Raw genomic sequence first — 7877 nt, 5'->3', positions numbered from 1 at the left:
CGAGGAGTGGTGCCGGATAAGGGAGTCCCTGATAAGAGAGGTTCAACCTGTACTTCATCCGAATCTCCTTCCCTATGCAATTTCATATAACCCCATCAGCATAACGTTCTAGCAATCTTGCACAGTGCCTGGCAGCTCCTGCACCAGTCGCAGCTTAAATATCTTTAACATAGTTTGGAATCATTTTCTGGCATATTTGTGTACATGGAATGGGCGACTTTCTGTCTTTAGCACTCCCAGTGCAGAGCTTCACGTGCTAGGTGCACACATCAGGAATTCACACCACACACCCCACATCATTTTCTGTCCATGATGGAAAGTTGTGGGGGGCACTCCCTGAATTCCCTGTATGTGCTTCTGGTGTGCGAAGCTCTGTACAAGTGAACAAAAGATTAAAGTTTACCATTGGGCTTCAGAACTAGATGGGCAGACATTTCAGTTGTATTCATTAGTAGTTGTACTTTTGCTTGTTTTTGATGTCTCGCTGGCCGAGGATGGTCGTGTTAACATAAAATACCACAAGAATACGAAAAACCCTGAAAACAAAAAGAAACGATTTAAGTACCCTTTTTTCATTGTTTATATAAACTATATTAGTTTTTGTAAATATTTCTAGTCATTAATAATTACAAAGCATAGAAATAATTGAGATGGGCAAGGTTAATTTTGTGGTGTACAGCAAGGAGAATTGTTGCATCGATAGAGTTATGTTAATAGATTAATCTTGGTGTTTCCAAACTTTTAGCATTTATTATTCTCCATACCAAGAAGTGTGTCCTGATGATTTGCTCTCTCGTGTTTACCAGTGTCACTCTCTAATTGCCAAACACGAGACATGTCAGAGTGGCCCAGACTTTGCCAATTTTCCTCCCTCCCTGCAGGATTACGAGACTTCAACTCAATGCCTACCAGGACAGAGTTGGGGAACTTGCCATGCAAGGAATCATCGACAGAAATTTGTGTCCAACCACTGTATGGAACAGCACTAGCATGTTATTCCACCAACAAGTCAATTAATTGTATGCTGCTCAAATTATAACAGAGGCTATTAATTTGCCTGCAAGTAAGAGTTTATCAAAATCAATTGACTACTGAAACTGTAAGATTTTATGTCTGGTCAATACATATAATTCTACTCTGACTAACCTTGCAGAGGGTTGAGGATGCAGAACGCGTACATTGCAGCTTCAGTCATAGGTCCATGTGAAAACAAAGCTATGCCGTATGTTGTGCCCAGCAGACAGGTCAGGCTCAGGATGGTGAATATACTCTTTTTATTACCTCCTTTCAATCTGATCACCTTTACACACAGAATTACCAGCATGATTGTGTTACCCAGGAATATAAGTAGGAAATAGCTAACATTTGTAACATAATTCACAGTCTTGTTTGTTATCCAGCATCTGTGAAAGAACATGAAAAAGGCTGATAATATCCATAAAAATACCACAAGAAGAATTTGTGCAGAAACATGCAAAATTGCAATTTTCATCAAAAGTGAGAAGCGCCATTTAAATTTATCAAGCCTCTCTACGGGGAGAAATTACCTTTGAGCACTAATCATATCTCTTTTTCTGTTATTTTAATAGAGGCAGGAAACGTGCGCATGTAACATTCCTATGTGCATTCTTTTAACAAAGTAATTGGCCTAAAAATTCTGGTCATTTGCGTCTCCCGTTAGCAGGCCTGGGGGGGGAGGAGCGCTAATAGGGCGCAAACAACTTTCGCCCTGGCGCGGCACCACTAAAGATTCAAGCTAAATTCTGTGGGAGTTTAGCGGTGGCGGTAACCCACAGCACCCCGCTCCGCTGCACTGGCAATGACATCATCATCACCATGCACAGCGCCCCATTATTGCCCCAAACCCTAAATTGGGTATCGCCCCCTGAAGCTGCGCTGGGCGATGACAGCGACAGCTTCAGGGGGTGTGCACAGGGCGGCAGGTGATAGTTAATGGGGAGGTGTGGGCCATTAAAAAAAAAATTCAGCCGATTTTGCCGAGCTTTGAACGTGGGGTCCGTGCCGCGATCGCCAGGATGTTGGCAAGGCAGCCCCACGCCCCGGTGGTACAGGGCCATGTTTATCCTACATAGTGCATAGCTTGGGCCCTTCCCTTTAATTAAGGGAAGACCCCCCTCCTACGCGGCCCAGTGCGTAGCGTGCACCATGCTCCCAACGTGTCCGCCCCGCTAGTGCCCCAGAAAGGAAATGGAGTGCATTATTTTGCACTCCACTTCCTTTCGGGAGCGGTAAACCCAATTCCTGATGAGAGGCAAGACTTGTGTGCCTGCCGAGTGTTACCGCCTCCAAATAGGGTGCAACAGAATTTTTCTCCCATTGACTTTATAAACATTTTGAAGGGGGTTAATGATTTAGTTAAAATAGCCTTTGTGTGAATTTAACTTAGAGTGTGTTAACTAATCACTCTCAATGTTGTAACTACCCATAAGGCATACAGAAAAGTTTCACTAGATAAAGGAATGATGATTAAAGCAATGACTGCCACTGTGTCATAGATACAGCTTGCTTCCTAGCATAAGCAAATCCATTCTCTTCTAGTTAGAAGCCTAGAAATTGCAGTTGGATATTAGTGGATGGATGCTTGATGCATGAGTATGACATTCTTCTCCGTGCTATTTTATCACTAGCGTTAACCCATTTATATTAACAGGTTGATGTCGCTGTTAAAATAGTAGACAGCGGAATGTCTTATTGAGCTTTTATTACTGTAATCGCCAAGAATAATTTCTCGGCCATAGAATAGTTTCAACCATTTTATGTTGTACAGGTTGAACCTCCCTTATCCGGAACCCTCGTGACCTGGCCTGCTCTGGATAAGGGATTTATCCGAACGAGAGGTGGTCACGATAAATTGGATGGTACAGGTACTGAGCAAGGGGATATTGGGAATGTCTCGCTTGGGGCTGGGAGTGCGGCAGAGAGATCATGGGGCTGGAGAGGGGATGGGGCAATGGATCGCAGGGTTAGCAGGGTTAGGCCATCGATTGCGGGAGTCGGCAGCGAGGAAGGACTTTAATTTGTTCATGCCGGAGTTCTGCGCATGCAGGAATGATTCTGGACAAGGGGTGGTTCCGGATAAGGGTGTGCTGGATAAGGGACGTTCAACCTGGATGACCGAGAATTATCACCATTTACTGATGACAACAGATCACATAATTAAAACTGGAATTTAATCATTCCTGGTCCATTTACAATATGTGACTTTTTGGTTATATTGTGCTTTATTTATTAGTTCAATGTTGTTTACCAGGTCAAAGACCTATTCATTACTATCTTATGTGGATATTTCTCTACCATTAAGGTGCAACAAACAAAACTGTGGTCACAGTGAAAAGGGTCGACCAACATTTCGGGGGAGGCAGTGTGGAGAGCAAGGAGCAAGAAATATGAAGGTCACACTTGGCATAGTGAATGAAAAGTAAGTTATACCACCGTGAAAATAATATCAACATGTGCCTGTGTAAAGTCCTTACTCTACAGCATGAAACCACACGAGGCACATCTGGGGACAAGGTCACTCTGTGGCCTCAACTCTTTATTCACAGCACTCAACAAGTGATGACCCTGCATGGGACCTCCCTTTATATACCTGGGAGATCAGGTAAGGAGTGTCTCCCACAAGTTCACCCCTTGTGGTCAAGGTGTGCATCTAGGTTGTGTGTATACAATAATACAGTGGTGTTACATTGTGGTTACATACATGACACCCTGTATAAAGAGAATCATTTACTCTGTCTGTAGCTGAAAAATGCAGACAATTATTACCATATTTCTAAGATTTTTTGCGTACAATCCGGCCTCGTGTAGGAAAAGGGGTCTTTCAAACTGTGTTTTAAACCATGCTGATCTTTGGGAAAGCTCACAAAATTAATACTATACATTCTGGGAAGTTCAAACAGTTAACAGTACTAACAGTTATTTTCACTGAAGTCAAAGGAAATAAAAATCGGGAGAAATGTAAAACGGGTGGTTCCATGGAGCTGGACGACAGAAGAGAGGTCCAGTAATATCATTCTCATCTACGCGCATAGTTGGAGTTTCCGCTGAAGTTACAGCAACAGTGGGGGAAGCCGCAAAGAAATTTACCCCGGTTGTATTTTAGATCTTGCTGCACTAGTATAGCTTTGATAAGATGGAATCAAATAATTATCATCTCAACCAAAATATTAAACTTACATGGTAGTAGAGCTGTAATTGTTGTTGACAAGAATCGAATACTGGCCATAATTGTCTGTGCTTACTCCAATGATTATCATAAGTACAGCAGCTGGAATGGCTGGGAATACATAGAAATTATGGTTACAAAGAGTTATTATATTCAAATATGCTAGACTGTCAGTTAAGCAGAGAGGTAACTGATCATTAGCCACAGGCATCAATTTTCTGATTGGGGGCCACATTCTGAAGGGCAGGATGTCCGCCTGCCATGGAGCTGACCCATGACCCTGACCTTTCTTTCTGCCTTTTGGGTGATAGGAACACATGCAGAGGTGGGCTGCCCGGCCTGCACTGGGGAGTTGCGACAGACTGGCAGACAGAAACTCGCTGGCGCGGCCCTTGGGGCCTTGCCACAGCAGCGGGAAGAAGGCTGCCTGAAGGAAACAATCAAAAGCAAAATATTGTGGATGCTGGAAATCTGAAATGAAAACAAAAAATGCTGGATATACTCAGCAGGTCAGGCAGCATCTGTGAAGATAGAAACAAAGTAAATGTTTTCTTTTGTTCATAAATGTCAAGGCCAAACAACCAGTTTTCAATCACAGTTTATTGCTGGGAAAATTTCCCTCCAATTTTTTTATTTTACTTATTCGTTCCTGGGATGTGGGCCTTGTTGGCAAGACCAGCATTTATTGCCCATCGCTAATGGCCTTGAGAAGGTGGTGGTGAGCCCCCTTCTTGAATCGCTGCAGCCCTTTTGGCGAAGGTACTCCCAAAGTGCTATTAGGGAGGGAGTTCCAGGACTTTGACCCAGCGATGAAAATATATCACCATTCCTTTATCAATCAGGATGGTGTGTAACTTGGAGGGGAACTTACAGGTGGTGGTGTTCCCATGCGTCTGCTGCCCTTTGTCCTTCTAGGTGATAGAGGTTGTGGGTTTTGGAGGTGCTACCGAAGAAGCCTTGGCGAGTTGCTACAGTGCATCTTGTTGATGGTACACATTGCAGCCACATGCGGTGGTGGAGGGAGTGATTGTTGAAGGTGGTGGATAGGGTGCCAATTAAGCAGTGTTGAGCTTCTTGAGTGTTGTTGCAGCTGCACTCATCCAGGCAAGTGAAGAGTAATCCATCGCACTCCTGACTTGTGCCTTGGAAATGGTAGAAAGGTTTTGGGGAGTCAGGAGGCAAGACATTCATGACAGAATACCCAGCCTCTGACCTGCTCTTGTAACCACAGTATTTATGTGGCTGGTTCAATTAAGTTTCTGGTCAATGGTGAGCCCCAGGATGTTGATGGTGGGGGATTCGGCGAAGGTAAGGCCGTTGAATATCATGGGGAGGTGGTTAGACTCTCGCTTGTTTTGAGATGGTCATTGCCTGGTACTTGTGTGGTGTGAATGCTACTTGCCACTGAGCAGCCCAAGCCTGAATGTCATCCAGGTCTTTCTGCATGTGGGCATGGACTGCTTCATTTTTTGAGTAGTTGCGGATGGAACTGAACACTGTGCAATCATCAGCGAACATCCATACTTCTGACCTTATGATGGAGGGAAGGTCATTGATGAAGCAGCTGAAGATGGTTGGGCCTAGGTCACTGCCTTGAGGAATTCCTGTAGCGATGTCCTGGGGCTGGGATCATTGACCTCCAACCACCACAACCATCTTCATTTGTGCGAGGTATGACTCCAGCCAGTGGAGAATTTTCCCCCTGAATCCCATTGACTAAAATTTTATTAGGACTCCTTGGTGCCACACTCGGTCAACTGCTGCCTTGATGTCAAGGGCAGTCACTCTCACCTCAGCTCTGGAATTCAACTTTTCACCAAGGCTGTGCTGAGGTCTGGAGCCGAGTGGTCCTGGTGGAAGCCAAACTGCGCATCAGAGAGCAGGTTATTGGTGAGTAAGTGCCACTTGATAGCACTGCCGACGACACCTTCCATCACTTTGCTAATGATTGAGAATAGACTGATGGAGTGGTAATTGGCTGGATTGGATTTGCCCTGCTTTCTGTGGATAGGACATACCTGGGCAGTTTTCCACATTGTCGGATAAATGCCAGTATTGTAGCTTTACTGAAACAGCTTGGCTAGAGGTGCGGCTAGTTCTGGAGCACAAATCTTCAGCACGACAGCCGGGATGTTGTCGGGACCCATAGACTTTGCTGTATCCAGTGCACTTAGCCATTTCCTGATATCACGTGGAGTGAATCGAATTGGTTGAAGACAGGCTTCTGTAATGGTGGAGGCCTCAGGAGGAGGCCAATATGGATCATCCAGACTAGACTTTGATGTTTGTCACACACTTATGTTGACATTATATAGAACAAATGATGCATTTCACATCCATTCAGAGATTAAAGCATTATGAAATAATTTTCTTAGCAAATAAAGTACTAATTATAATTCTTTGTTTGCTTGGTAACATCTCTTACCATAATATCATCAGAACAAAACAAACCATCATATGATATGGATCATCCACTCGGCACTTCTGGCTGAAGATGGTTGCAAACGCTTTAGCCTTGTCTTTTGCACTTGCCTGCTGGGCTATCATTGGGGATGCAGATATTCATCAGGCCTCCTCCTCCAGTTAAGTTGTTTAATTGTCCACTGCCATTGATGACTGAACGTGGCAGGACTGCAGAGCTTTGATCTGATCCATTGATTGTGGGATCGCATAACTCTGTTTATAGCATGCTGCTTCTGCTGCTAGCATGCATGTTGTCTTGTGTTGCAGCTGCCTCATTGAACCAGGGTTGGTCCCCTGGCCTGTTGATAATGGTAGAGTGGGGGATATGCTGAGCCATGAGGTTACAGATTGTGGTAGATTGCCGCTACTAATGGCCCACAGTGCCTCATAAAGGCTCAGTTTGAGCTGCTAGACCTGTTCTGAATCTAACCCATTTATTAACGTGATGGAGGGTGACTTTCGTGTGAAGGCGGGACTTCGTTTCCATAATGGCTGTGTGGTAATCACTGCTACCAATGCTGTCATGAACAGATGCATCTGCAACAGGTAGATTGGTGAGGACAAGGTCAAGTAGATTTTTCCCTCGTGTTGGTTCTCTCACCACCTGCTGCAGGACCAATCTGGCAGATATGTCCTTCAGTACTCCACCAGCTCGATCAGTAGTCTTGCTATGGAGCACTCTTGGTGATGGACATTAAAGTCCAGCACCCAGAGTACACTCTGTGCCCTTGCTCCCCTTTGTGCTTTTTCCAAGTAGTGTTCAACATGGAGGAGTACTGATTCATCAGCTGAGGGAGAGCGGTAGGTGGTAATCTTGCCCATGCTTGATCTGAAGCCATGAGACTTCATGGAGTGTGGAGTCAATGTTGAGGACTCCCAGGGCCACTCCCTCCCGACTGAATATCACGGTGCTGCCACCTCGGGTGGGTCTGTCCTGCCTGTGGGACAGGACATACCCAGGGATGGCAAAGGAGGAGTCTGGGACGTTGGCTGAAATATATGATACTGTGAGTATGACTATGTCAACTGTTGGTTGACTAGTCTTCAGGACAGCTCTCCCAATTTTGGCACAAGTCCCCAGATGTCAGTGAGGAGGACTTTGCAGGGTCAATTGGATTGCCATTGTCATGTCCGAAGCCGGTTCCGAGTGGACTGTCCAGTTTTATTTTTTTTATTTATGCTGCCCATCGTCATCAAGGGCAGTATTTATTGCCCATCCCTAATTGCC

General features: G+C 44.9%; 1 long non-coding RNA gene across 1 annotated transcript; it reads right to left on the bottom strand.

Annotated features, from left to right (window-relative positions):
• Positions 1-329: 329 nt before the first annotated feature.
• LOC139278241 (uncharacterized) lies at positions 330-4213 on the bottom strand. The gene is made up of 3 exons (XR_011596221.1): positions 4198-4213; positions 1147-1403; positions 330-536 (listed from the first exon to the last, which is right to left on the bottom strand). It is a non-coding gene; the product is annotated as an uncharacterized lncRNA (long non-coding RNA).
• Between the last annotated feature and the right edge of the window lie 3664 nt (positions 4214-7877).

The sequence above is a fragment of the Pristiophorus japonicus genome, chromosome 13 (genome assembly GCF_044704955.1).
Source record: "Pristiophorus japonicus isolate sPriJap1 chromosome 13, sPriJap1.hap1, whole genome shotgun sequence".
Lineage (NCBI taxonomy): Eukaryota > Metazoa > Chordata > Chondrichthyes > Pristiophoridae > Pristiophorus > Pristiophorus japonicus.
This window is presented reverse-complemented; position numbering and strand designations above follow the sequence as displayed.